The sequence below is a fragment of the Miscanthus floridulus genome, chromosome 15 (assembly GCF_019320115.1).
Source record: "Miscanthus floridulus cultivar M001 chromosome 15, ASM1932011v1, whole genome shotgun sequence".
In the NCBI taxonomy this organism is placed as follows: domain Eukaryota; kingdom Viridiplantae; phylum Streptophyta; class Magnoliopsida; order Poales; family Poaceae; genus Miscanthus; species Miscanthus floridulus.
The window spans coordinates 6,171,485-6,183,569 of NC_089594.1; the positions used below are offsets into that span (position 1 = coordinate 6,171,485).

The 12,085-nt window shown below is 48.3% G+C and overlaps 1 pseudogene; it reads right to left on the minus strand.

Moving 5' to 3' along the window:
* Positions 1-1,469: 1,469 nt before the first annotated feature.
* Positions 1,470-9,757, minus strand: LOC136506903 (receptor like protein kinase S.2-like; annotated as a pseudogene).
* Between the last annotated feature and the right edge of the window lie 2,328 nt (positions 9,758-12,085).

Genomic DNA, 12,085 nt, shown 5'->3' on the forward strand with positions numbered 1-12,085 from the left:
GCTCTCGGCAAAGCGGTGACGCCGTCAGGGCAGGTCACGGCTATGGGCCCGCGGCAATGTTTTGCCGAGAGCGCGGCCTACGGCAAAGGACCGTTTTGCCGACGGGCATTTTTTGCCGAGCGTGGCTCTCGGCAAAATGGCCCACTTCGCCGAGAGCTGTTGCTTGCCGAGATGCAGGCCCACGGCAATCCTGTCACTTGCCGACGGCCGGTGTTTGCCGAGAGCCGCGCTCGGCAAACGTTTTCTTTGCCCAGAGCCTGCGTTTTTGCTCTCGGCAAAAATCTCGGATGCTTCAGATCCTTCCCGTGCGGTGCTTCCTCATCCGTTTTTTTCACCTGCTTTGTTTTCCTGATTCGTTCTTTTAGTAATAGACTGTATGAGACTGACAGCATGTTCGCTTATTGGTTTCAGCCAGGACTTATCAGTCAGCTAACGGTGTTTTTCTCTCACAACAAATCAGTACCAACCAGACTTATCAGCCCAGAAACCAATCAGCGAACAGGTTGTGAATGTTTTTTTAATGCCGAACTCTATTTTCTGTGATCAAGTTATCAAAGCAAGCAGGGCTAGTTTGTGTTTTTCTGTGACCATATATTGAACTATCTGTTTTGTATCAAATAGCAGCACAATGGTATACAAAATGATATTCACGAACGATCTTGGCTACATGCAAAGCATTAAACAGTTTACATACGCCCCCTTATCTGTGGGTTGTACGATCTGTCTCTCTAATTGTCTGTACATCAGATTCGAGGCTCTTACAGACGACCTCCCGTCTGTGAGTTGTACATGCCCTTAGGAGTTTGGTGGCTCTGATGGCCACTGTGAGGTCCATGGCTTTGCTTGCCAGAGGCCGCGAGGGAGGAATTGTAGCTTGATTGCATCCATGGACGAAATTATGAATATATATATGAGAATCCATTTATAGGAAGGAAAGAAGGGGAAACAAGTTTAAGGGCTCGTTCGTTTACCCTTAATCCAGGTGATCAAATATAGTATAAATTATTAGCACAACATTCATAGTTGGAATAATTCCAGGGGTCCATTCTGTGGCAACCAAACAGGCTCTTAAGGCCCCTTTAAAATACATGGATTTTTTTTTGAAGGAAAAATACATGGATTTTACAGGACACTAACATGACTCCTAATTGCCAAAACTTAAATTCAAATTTTTTTTTTGTCAAAACTTAATTAGATTGCTAACTCAAATGGAAGCCTCCGTTGGGAGGTAAGGAAAAGCTGACTTTTCCAAGAATTTAAGCCTTTCCAAACAACGCCGTAATGATACTCTGTGTTGATGTAAAAAAACTAAAAACACATTTTACAAAGATGGTTGCTTTAAGTGAAGAACTACGACAAATGTTTGTTTTTTATAAGTCAAGAAGTACAACAATGATGAATGTACCTGAAAAAAAAGTAATTTTACAGTCAATATATAATTAACTCACACAGTCGCCATTGGATGTAAATCAAGCCAACTCTTTTGAATCCCGGAGCAAGGCCGAGGACGCCGACTCGGCAGAGAGCTTGGAATGGCCGCCGGTTGTCATCGTGGTCGTGGAAGAGGAGCTCTGAACGGACAATGCGTCGACAGCACGTCCAGTGACGGCGAACTCAGACACCGTCCTGTACATCTGAGGCGTGAGCTCTGGAAGCCTGGCGTCCTCCGACTGCAGAACATGCATGGCCTGCGCGATGGACGGCTGCTCGCTCTGGTCAGGATGCGCGCACCACAGTCCGACGACGAGCACCCTCTCCATGCACCTGTCATCAGCCTCGTCGCCGGCGGCCCTCAGCCGCTTGTCCGCCGCGTCAAGGATCGCGTTCCGGCCATACAGACCCCACATCCACTTGACCAGGACGAAGTGCGCACGTCCTTCAAGCAGGATCACGGGGCACCGGCCGGAGACGATCTCGAGGAGGACGATGCCGAAGCTATAGACGTCAGAGTAGGTGCTCGGGTGGTGCGTGTTGACGAACTCCGGGTCGATGTACCCTGCCGTGCCCATCACGGCCTTGGTGGTGTGCCACCGTGCTCCATGGTCACCGAGCCTGGCCAGACCAAAGTCGCCGAGCCTGGTGCTGAGGGACTCATCCAGCATGATGTTGCTGGGTTTTTTTTTTCTCAATCACGTAAAAAATTTGCACGTTTTTTTATTAAGTAGAAGAATAGTTTGTTACATCTCGGATGGTTTACAAGATTAACACTGAGCGCACCCACCCTGCTCAGCTTGTTCTCTAACCTATTACTTGCTAAATTAAACAACCTAGGTGCTTCGCACCGGCCTGGACCCATAGCTCTGCTTGAAGTTTGATGGTTGCCTTGATCGCCGGAATCTGTGTGGCTGCTCCGCGGAAACAACGCACATTATGTTCTTTCTAGATTTCCCAAGCGATTAGCGCGAACATGGAGTCTGCGCCTCTTGCAAATGACGCTGGCCAAAGAGCTCTCCAGGTCTGCCACCAGTCGACAATGGCGCCGGCTGGTTGCTCGGTCAGAGTTGCCCCAAGCGCCGTGGCTGCCTCGAACCACAACTGCCTGGCGAAGGAACATTCGACGATGATGTGATCAATGGTTTCCGGTTCCTGATCGCACAGGAAGCAGGTGTCGTGTGCATCGAGCCCATGCTTCCGTCGTCTGTCCGCTGTCCATTATCGGCGGCGAACCGCTAGCCAGAGAAACAGCTTGACCTTGAGCGGCGCCCACACCTCCCAAATCCTGACGCAGCCCGGAATGGGGTGAGAACCGAGATGTAATGCCTGATAAGCCGATCGGACCGAGAAGCTTCCGTCAGACTCCCATCGCCAGATGAGGCGGTCCGGTGCGTCCGTGAGGACGATGTCCTCAATCGCGTGCCAGACCTGCAAGTATTCCGTGGCTGCTAGGGCAGTTACTCCGCCGGATATGGTGCGCACCCAATGCCTGTCCGTGAGTGCTTCCGCCACCGTTAGCCTGTAGATGACTCGTTTGGGGACAAAGTGCATCAAGGTGGGCGCCATTGCTCTGATTGACACCCCATGAACCCAGCTGTCTTGCCAGAACAGAGTATTCCGGCCATTGCCGATGATTGCTGGGTTTGATATCGCCGTGCACGATGCACTGCTCCCACTCCTGATGGAGATACCGCAGCGCGGATCCCAAGCCAAGGATGATGTGGTACCTTTGTGGCCACGTCAGAAAGCTCTCGCTGTTGTGGAGATGCTTGTCGAGGCTGCCTTTGGCCACCAGCTCGTAGACGAGCAGGAGGCCGTTGCGACGACTATCGCACCAGCCCAGGAGCTGCGGCACAAGGTTGCGATGCTTGAGCCGGCTGATGATCCTCACCTCTGCTTCGAACTCCTTTCTCCCCTGCTCGGATGACTCCGGTCTCCGGTGATAACTACTTGATGGCCACCGGCACCAGGCGCTCTTCGCCGGCAACGTCGAGCATACCCCGGTAGACGCTTCCGAAGCCACCACGACCAAGCTTGTAATCCTCGGCGAAGTTGTTGGTGGCGGCAGCCAGCTCGCGGTATGTGTATCGCTTGGGGCCGCTAGCAGCCACTCCTTTCTCCAGCTCGATCCTATCATCTTCCTCTTCATAGTCGCTATCGCCGCTTCCTCCGGATCTTCGTTTCTGCCCACAGCTGCACATGCCAACAGAAAGAGAAGAGGCACTAGCACAGAGACCAGCAGAATGGTACTATTCTTCTGGGGTTGCTTTTGCTGCTTGGGTTCCATAGTGGAGCTGAATGACCATGATAATATCTGGCTCTGGCCGTTCAGCTCGCTTATCACACCAGTCGCCGCTGAGAAGCCCACGGCAACAAACTGTGGCAGGTAGTTCCTCAGGTCAACTGACATGCTGACGTTGTACAGTTTATCGCCGATCTTGACATGGACAGCTAGCAACTGAGTGACATTGTCGTAGCTGACAGTGGCCATCTTGGTGAAATTGGACGTCAGGGTGTTGGGCCAAGTGGTGTTGGTGTATTCCGTGGAGACGAGGTTATTGACGTCGATTCCAACATGGTCGTTGCTTGGATCGTAGTATTCCGCATTCTGAAAGGTGTCAAACTCAACTAAACTGGATCCGCATATAGTCCAAAGTCGATGGTGCCACGAATATATTGGAGGATCTGCTTGATCAGAGCAAGATGAGTCTCACACGGATTGTGCATATGAAGACACACCTGCTAGACAGCATAGGGAATATTGGGTCTGGTGAAAGTCAGGTAGTGCAGAGCACCAGCAAGAGCACGATATAGTCGATGCCATCAGACACTGGGGCACCATCACCGGAAACTTTGGCATGAGTGTCGGCAAGTGTAGTGCAAGGCTTGCAATCAGACATACCGGCCCGAGCAAGGATGTCAACCATATACTGCTGCTGAGAGAGAAAAAGTCCACCAGCACGATGGGCAACAGAAACTCCCAGGAAATGATGCAAAGGGACAAGATTCTCCATCGAGAACTCCTAGGTCAAAGCAGCAATAATGCAACAAAGTAGAGACTCAAACGAAGTAGTGAGCACAATATCATTGACATAGAGCAGTAGGTATGCCGTGTCAGCACCATGGCGATAGACAAGAAGGCAAGTGTCAGACAAGGCACCAACAAACCCCATGGAGAGAATATGAGAGGCGAACCGATTGTACCACACACGGGGCGCCTTCTTCAGACCATAAAGAGACTTATTCGGGCGACAGACATAACCGAGGTGAGTGGAGTAGAGAAATCCAGACGTCTATTCATAATACATGGTCTCCTGCAGAGTTCTATGAAGAAAAGCATTTTTCACATCCAACTAATGAATAGGCCACTGATGAGATAATGCAATGTTAAGAACCGTTCTGACAGTCGTTGGCTTAACCACTGGGCTGAAGTCTCATCATAGTCAATATTGAGGCACTGAGTAAACCCCCAAACAAACCCAACGTTCCTTGTACCAATCAGGAGAGCCATAAGAGGTGAACTTGCGGTGATAAACCCACTTGCCCGTAACCACATTGGCACCATGAGGGCAAAGAACCAAATCCCAAGTATCATTGTGCTACAGAGCAAGGAACTCCTCAATCATAGCATCCCGCCAATTAGGATTGGCAAGAGCACCATGATACATCTTCTGAATGGGAGAGAGCGTCACGGCATGGAGGTTGAGCCGTTGCACTGGAAGATGGAAGCCCCGCTTGCCGCGAGTGTCCATGACATGGTCATTAATTAACAGGCGGAGTAACTAGGACATCCATTGGAGGAAGAGGATCGCGCGACGACAGTGCCACAGGTGAGTTGCTGGGAGCAACTGGCGTCATAGAGGTGATTGGTGGAGAGGTGGCCGTGGTGCTGTTGACAGCAGCCGGAGACGAGACGTCAACCGAAGCAGCAGATCCGACCAGATGGTGGGCGCCAGAGGTGGGTTAAGGGCCACATCAATGCTGGCAACATTTCGGCCCTTCCTATCAGGATGTGGCGTTGTTGAAATCATGACCATTGTCATACTGGACGGATTTGATAGTGCACCCAAACTGTGTGGCAACATAAGCAAAATTTTGTGCATGGTAGGAAACGTTTCAGACATTAAACGAAGAGGGAACATCTGCCATGAAGCCAATGGCTCCCTGCATCCTGACGGTGGCAGGTGCGATGACGGTGCAGGCATATGTAGCGGCGACTTCGTTCCTTTCCATTTCCCTTGACCGGAGCAGGGGAGGGAGGCTCATAGGCTCATCAGAGGACATGTCTGAATCCGAGAACGAGAGCCTATCCTGCCTAGCCCAAGAGGAGCCGGTGACAGGTGACTCATGGGTAGAGCGGATGGCCACACAGTGCCCAAACAACGCGGGGGGCAGAGCGGTGACAATGGTTGCCGCCAGTGGCGGTAGTGCTTGGGGGAAGGGCTTGTTGATCCCCAGAGCCCTAGGACGGAGAACCATGGAGGCCATTCATGGGTGTGCGGCAAGGTGAAGGAAAGGAGGAGCAGAGACGTGGACACTGGGGCCGCAGCGGCCACCGAAGTTTTTTTTGGGGTGGGGGAGGGGGGGAGGGGGGCATGGACTTCGGGGACGGAGTGGCCACCGACGACGGGGGAGAGGCTCAGAATGTAAAAAACACAATTTACAAAAGATGCTTGCTTTACGTGAAGAACTACACAACGGATGATTGTTTTAAAGCGCAGAAGTATAACGGTAATGAAAGTGCAAAAAAGTAATTTTACAGTTAATATATAATACACAAAGACACCCATAGACCAGAGGCAGCCCATACAACAGTGATGAATGCAAATCAAGCCAACTCTTTTAAATCTCAAAGCAAGGGAGAGGATGCTGACTCGGAAGAGATCTTGGAGTGGCCACCGGTTGTCGCCGTGGTCGCGGAAGAGGAGCTCTGAACGGACAAGGCGCCGATAGCACGTCTAGTGACGGCAAACTCCGACACCGTTCTGTACATCTGCGGTGTGAGCGTCGGGAGCCTAGCGTCCTCCGACTGCAGGACGTGCATGGCCTGCTCAATGGATGGCCGTTCGCTCTGGTCAGGATGCGCGCACCACAGCCCAACAACGAGCACCCTCTCCATGCACCTATCGTCGGCCTGGTCGCCGGACCTCAGCCGCTCATCCGCCGCGTCGAGGATCGCGTTCCGGCCATAGAGGCCCCACATCCACTTGACCAGGACAAAGTGCGCGGCGCCTTCCAGCAGGATGACGGGGCACCGCCCGGAGACGATCTCGAGGAGGACAACACCGAAGCTGTAGACGTCGGAGTAGGTGCTCGGGTGGAGCGTATTGACGAACTCTGGGTCGATGTACCCCGCCGTGCCCATCACGGCCCTGGTGGTGTGCCACCGTGCGCCGTGATCGCCGAGCCGGGCCAGGCCAAAGTCGCCAAGCCTGGTGCCGAGAGACTCGTCCAGCATGATGTTGCTTGGTTTGATGTCACCGTGCACCACACACTGCTCCCAGTCCTGATGGAGATACCGCAGCGCTGATCCCAAGCCAAGGATGATCTGGTACCTATGTGTATGTACCTTATAAATCAATCAGTGGTTGGTAAAAAGAGATAAAGCTAGCATGAAAATTCTCACAACAATCATAATCATCCAACCATTTATCAAAGTAACCATTTATGCTATTATGAAAAAATAATATAAGAAACATTCTAAATTTTTATCTAAGAAATTAACCACCTCTAAAAAAACCTAATAAAGTAACCCTTGTTATTATAGTTTTTTTAAATACTTCTATAATCTTCTCAATATACTCTCTTCTATCATTATTACTAATATAGAAAAAATGAACTATGTTATGCGTGCATACATGTCACTATACAAATCATATACATATATGCATGAAGTGATGACCATTTCGATTTACAAGTCAAATACATAGCACCGGTGTTAAGTGTCACCATTGCGTCACATATATATATTTTAATTTCAAACACACGTAGCTTAATTAAGCTAAAATTTCAACTAAACACATATCAAGTAAACAGACCATCAAAACGTATCAGTAAACATGGAGGATCAATGCAAGGAGAACAAATATGGATAAAATTACATATAGAGTAATTTTGTAACTATAAAGTATTACAGCAAGACAAAATTTAAGAAGGATGTACCGTATTTGTATAAACCTTGTCAAATTAGAGGACCAAATATAAACAACTTCAATAACCATGGGGCCAGATATGCTGACTTTTTTTTCTTTTTGGAAAGGTCCCGAGCATGGCCGCCATAGGAAAGAAATATATGCGCAAGCGGCGCAAACAACTTCCCAGGTTTGATAGACTGTCAAGTTAGACGAAAAGAACTAAACGGACTACTCACAATCTAGGGGCACAACAACAGGCTATAACAACTTGGCCCCAAAAACAACCGATGCGCAGCTTCTAACTTCCTAAGCCGACTTCCAAACATTTTCTTTTGACACCAAGAACACCTCTGTCTAGTAGCCACCGTCTTGCACTCCCCAACACTATGGCAACTCACTGACCCGGAATGATATGCTGAGTTTATCCATGAATCTTCTAGCACTTACTCTATCCGTTTTATTCAACTTTTTTTTACAAATCATAAAATAAATAAATCATTATTAAAGTATCTCTGATGATAAAATAAGTCATAATAAAGTAAATAATATTTGTACAATTTTTTTTGAATAAGACGAATGGTCAAATAAAATGGTACGGAGTCCAAAATGATAATCTCAATTTGACGGAAGGAGTATATATGTCGCTTATTATTACTAGTCTATCATTCTATCTATGCATGATAACTATTAAGGTTGGTTAAATGTGTTGTTTACCTTTCTGGCCACGTCAAAAAGCTCTCGCTGTCGTCGCTGCTGTGGAGATGCGTGTCGAGGCTGCCTTTGGCAACCAACTCGTAGACGAGCAGGAGGCCATTGCGACGACTGTCGCACCACCCCAAGAGCCTCACAAGGTTTCGATGCTTGAGACGGCTGATGATCCTCACCTCCGCCTCGAACTCCTTCCTCCCCTGCGCCGACGACTCCGATGAGAACATCTTGATGGCCACCGGGCGCTCTTCGCCGGCAACGGCGAGCTTACCCCTGTAGACGCTTCCGAAGCCACCGCGGCCGAGCTTGCCATCTTCGGCGAAGTTGTTGGTGGCGGCCGCCAGCTCGCGGTACGCGTATCGCCTAGGGCCGCTGGCAGCCACCCCTCTCTCGAGCTCGGCCCTGCCGTGTCGTTGTTCTCCTTCACAGTCGCTGTCACTGGTTTCTTCATTTGGTGGTTTCTTGTGTCGTTTGTGCCGCCATACAAGCACGGCTGCACATGCCAAGAGAAATACTCCTAGCACAGCCGCTAGCACGGAGATTACTATCTGGGTTCGTCCTACTGACCTCGTCTTGGGATGCTGGACGATTTCAGGTGACTGATGAAGCGGCGGCGGCGGTGGCGGTGGCGGTGGCGGCGGTGCTTGTGCTACCTGTTTCTCCTGCAGAGTGGATATGAATGACCATGACAGTATCTGGTGCTGCTCGCCACCACCGCCAGTCGCTGCCGAGAAGCCGATAGCGACATGCTCGGGAAGGCAGCTCTTGAGATCAACAGTGGCGTTGACGTAGTAGGACGTGTCGCCGTTGATGGTGAGCTCGACGGCCAGGAACTTGGTAACATTCTCGTACCTCACGGTTGCCATCATCTTGTAACCGGACGTGAGGTTCCTGGTCGGCGAGGTGGTGTCGGTGACCGCCGTGGAGTTGAGGGAGTTGACGTCGATGGCCACGTGGTTGCCGCTGATGTCGCCGTATAGCTGCTGGTTGCGATAGGTGTCGAACTCAACGGCGACCATGGTGGTGTCGCCGGTGCCGTTGGTGGCGTACGGGAGGAGGCCCAAGCTGCCCCCGAAGCTCCCGGGGGGTATACCAGACCCGACATGATGGCTGAGCAAGAAGGCCATCCCGCCGTCGCCGGGAGTGACGATGGTGCTCGCGTCGTCCAGAGTGATCTGGAAGTCGAAGCTAGTGGTGAAGCTGGCCATCTCGCCGGTAGCTGCGTCCCATAGCCGCACTGGCTGCGTGTACGTGGCCCGGCCGGTGCTGTCGTTGGTCCTCCTGCTCCGCCGCGTGAGCTCAAGCGTGTCTAGAGTGAGGTACGCGTCTCCGGTGCAGTATATCAACCGATCGAGATCAGCTAGGCTTTCGGGTTGAGAGAAGCTGAGGTTGAAGGAGAGGCAGCCAGCGCGAGGGACATGGGTACAGTCGTAGAGGATGATGCACAGGACGGCGAGGAGGGAGGCACGGCAGCTCGACATCATATACGTGTACTCTATTGGAAATGTTTGCTCGATCGATCGATCTCAGAAGAGAGCTGAGGTTTATTTCCAAGGACATAATAATTAATGATGTCTCAAGTAGAGGATGATGCTAAGGAGGCCTACGACAGCGTCTTTCACGAGGACGCCGACCCCTCACATAGAGGGGCTTTGCGGGTGCTCATGCTGGGAGAGGGTCCGAGGCGATCGGGTCGCCGCCCAAGCCGCGCGAGCCCCCGCGTCTGAACGACGGTGTTGGCTAGGTAGTTGATTAGAGAGTAATAGCTAATAATTGCTTTCTGATAGGGTGGATGGAACCGATTGTATCATCAGTGGCGTGTCGTTGTAATCCGTACTATTTTTCTTCTTAATGACAAAGACCGCAAACCTTTTGCACGTTCGAGGAAAAAAAAAGTGCTGTAAGCATATATGAAATGGATGCACGCACAACTGCAGACGCCCCCTTTGCCGAGTGCTGGGGGCACTCGGCAAAGCCAGCCAAGCACTCGGCAAAGGCTTTGCCGAGTGCCGCACTCGGTAAAGGTCTCTCGGCAAAGATTTTATCGGCAAAAATTTCTTTGCCGAGTGCCAAAAATCGACACTCGGCAAAGCCTTTGCCGAGTGCCCGACACTCGGCAAAGTTGGAACCGAAAAAAACCTGAAAAAATGGGAATTTTTACCCAAAAAAAATGGAAAATTTGTTTTAATTGGTGGAGGCCCCCACCAATCAGCGCCCATCCATCTCTGGCTTTTTTCGCGTCAATTTCACGGCTACGTGGCCGACGGGATTCGAACCCGAGACCTCCCGCTGCGCACAAACCTCCTCTACCACTACACCACAGTGTCACTTGTGTCTAGATTCCGTTTTAGTTCCTAATATATTATACTAAACCGAGTGTAAATTGTTTGTTTGAGGCCCTAAACGAATTCAAATAAAAAAGTTGTGAACTATAAAGTTTCATAACTTTTCGAGATCTACACTTTTAGTTTAGGAAGTTTTTCCATTCGAGGTCATTTACAAAATTTGAATTTTAAAATTTGGAAATTCAAACGTAGTTTTACATGACAAGATGTTTTCAAATCAAAAAGTTGCCAACTATAATGTTTCATAACTTTTGGAGATCTATAATTTTTATTTAGGAAGTTTTTCCATCCGAGGTCTTTTGAAAAATTCAAATTTTAAAATTTTCAAATTCAAACGTCGTTTTTGCATGACAAAATGATTTCAAATCAAAATGTTGCCAACTACAAAATTTCATAACTTCTCAAGATCTACAAAGTTTATTTTGGTCATTTATTCATCCGACATAGTGATAGTAACATTGTTCACAAATCATATATATCTCTCTTCTACTTTCATGAAACTAATATGAGACATATATTTATGAACAACGTTATTGTCGCTTTGTCAAATGAAGAAATGACCAAAATAAACTTTGTAGATCTTAAGAAGTTATACAACTTTGTAGTTGAAAAGTTTTTCATTTGAATTCATTTAGGGCCTCAAAAATTGATTCGAAAAACTGATTTGCCGAGGGCCAAAAAAATACACACGGCAAAATGTCTCTTTGCCGAGTGCCAAAACATAGGCACTCGGCAAAATACGGCTTTGCCGAGTGCTAGAAAAAAGGCACTCGGCAAACTTAGAGTAAATTGCTTGTTTGAGACCCTAAATTAATTCAAATCAAAAAGTGGTCAACTACAAAGTTTCATAACTTTTTGAGATCTACAATTTTCATTTAGTAAGTTTTTCCATCCGAGGTCGTTTGAAAAATTTGAATTTTAAATTTGAGAGATTCAAACGTAGTTTTGCATGATAAGATGATTTCAAATCAAAAAGTTGTCAACTACATAGTTTCATAACTTTTGGAGATCTACAATTTTCATTTAGGAAGTTTTTCCATCCGAGGTCGTTTAAAAAATTCAAATTTTAAAATTTTCAAATTCAAACGTCGTTTTTGCATGACAAGATGATTTCAAATCAAAATGTTGCCAACTACAAAATTTCATAACTTATCAAGATCTACAAAGTTTATTTTGGTCATTTGTTCATCCGACATAGTGGTAGTAACATTGTTCACAAATCTTATATATCTGTCTTCTACTTTCATGAAACTAATATGAGAGATTTAGATTTTATGAACAACGTTATTGTCGCTTTGTCAAATGAAGAAATGACCAAAATAAACTTTGTAGATCTTGAGAAGTTATACAACTTTGTAGTTGAAAAGTTTTTCATTTGAATTCATTTAGGGCCTCAAAAATTTCTTTGAAAAACTGATTTGCCGAGGGCCAAAAAAACACTCGGCAAAGACGTATTTTGCCGTG